This window comes from Elephantulus edwardii, unplaced genomic scaffold (assembly GCF_000299155.1).
Source record: "Elephantulus edwardii isolate Elephantulus edwardi_28Jun2011 unplaced genomic scaffold, EleEdw1.0 scaffold00046, whole genome shotgun sequence".
Lineage (NCBI taxonomy): Eukaryota > Metazoa > Chordata > Mammalia > Macroscelidea > Macroscelididae > Elephantulus > Elephantulus edwardii.
Window position 1 is genome coordinate 813,832 of NW_006399796.1, and position 1,921 is coordinate 815,752.

Sequence of the window (1,921 nt, forward strand, 5' to 3'; positions counted from 1 at the left end):
AATATTTGAAGCTGTCTGCTTCTCTCTTGACATTATGTGTAGTTTTTTCTGGTATGTATTAGGCACAATTCCTGTTGTATCTCTACAGGTTATTGACAGTTCCATATCTTTATGACACCGATAAATTGGAGACCTTAAATGTTGCCTCCAATTGAGTTTCCCATTGTAGTCTACCCTGTTCATTATCTGTGGACTCTGTTCTCTTTATCTTATGTCAAGTTTCTTATCTGATCATCCTTTGTGGAGCAGAGAGCTGATGTCTCTGCCTCTGCCTAGCTGTGCTGGACCTGCTTCTCTTTCTCTGTCCTGCCCTTTAACTGGGGTGGGGGTGGGTAATTCTTCATGGGTAGACAAACTCCCATGACTGCTGCATGGGATATGCCATTCAGGAGAAAGGTCCAGGAATCTTGCAGGATTCCAACAGTTCAGCCTCCTTCTTACCCAGAGACTTACCTTGGATGGGAAGCTCACTGCTCCAGGGAATAGGAGGGCAACTGGTCCTGCCTGTTGTCCTCTCTGGTCCTGTGTTTGGTGGGAAGATTCACCTTGGTTGAGAAGAGCTCACTGACTGAAGTCCACTCTGGTCCCAGGCAGGCAGAAGACATGAGATCATATTCTTAACTTTAATTCCTGCTACATTTTGTTTTGGTTGAGGGTCTGTGTGGATTATTTGGTTGTTTTTTTGTTGAAGCCTCTTGTTTAGAGTCAACAAGGCCTTGTGGAGGGCCCTTGTATTTAACAGTTGGGCCTGAAGGATTATGTTTTAATCCCTTGTTAATATATTTTGGAGGAACATTCTTCTAAGTCAGACAGCACTCTTCAGTCAATTTGCTGTGCAGAGGTAATCAGGATTTGCTGTGACACAGAACCTTGTGCCATTGAGGGTCTCAAATGCCATAATGGTCCCCAGTTTAAAACAGGTTTGGAAGCAGGAGTGGCATCCACTTCCTAAACCACATGCCTCTGGAAACTCTATGAACTTGGAGAAACGATAGTTACAGAAAGGCTTCAAGTCTTTTTGTTCATAGGATTTCTATGAGTCATGCTCGACTTGATGGCAATCAACAATATGTTTATTAATAATGGAAGGAGAAAATAGCAATATTTTTATTTTCACTCATTTATATAAATCAAAGCCTGGCAAAACCTACAATTGTAAATTTTGTTCCAACTCTTAGTGACCTTATAGGATAGATTAGAACTGCCCCAAACAGTTTCTGAAACTGTACATCTTTATAGAGACAGACTGCTACATCTTTCTTTGGAAGAGAGGCTATAAAAAAAAACCTCTCTGTTTATTTAAAAGAAAAAAGCAACAAACCCAACTTGTTTAATGTTACAGTATAGTTTGCTTTCTTACAAAGCTTAAAGGGTTTTTCTCAGTCATGCTTCAATATGGTATATACCATAATTGGCTCTGTTCAGAGTTGTCTGACTCTTTTTATCTATCAGAAAGATACAAATCTTTCATACACTCTATTTTCTCAAGTTCCACTATCTTCAACTTCTCTGTTACCTGTGGTAACTAGAATATATGAATATTCTTATTTTGAATAATTTTATTGACCTGTCCATAAGTGAGCAGCAGTTATCATTCTGCTTTCTTTATAGTTTGGTTGAAAATAAAGCAAATTAAGTGTTAGAAACCATGCTTTTTGATACATTTTTGTGTTTCTACTAGATCACTGTCATCTGCTTTCCTTTGAGCTTGAAATAGGCATCAGATGGCAAATGTGTGTTTTATGATTTCTGCCAAGGGCCTAAGTGCTCATTCTTTATTTTTCTAGGTTAAGATCTCTCTTGGCAGCAATGAGTATTATAGAAAATAGTAACAAATACAGTTTCTCTATATGAGCAAAATAGATTTACATCTTTGGAAAAGCTTATTATACCATGTATTTAAAAAAGAGTAATTTTTTTT

The 1,921-nt window shown here is 37.9% G+C and overlaps 1 protein-coding gene across 1 annotated transcript in view; it reads left to right on the forward strand.

Moving 5' to 3' along the window:
- The window catches only part of DMXL1 (Dmx-like 1), a 207,688-nt gene that overhangs the window by 100,146 nt on the left and 105,621 nt on the right, over nucleotides 1–1,921 (forward strand). The gene's annotated exons all lie outside the window — the stretch shown is intronic.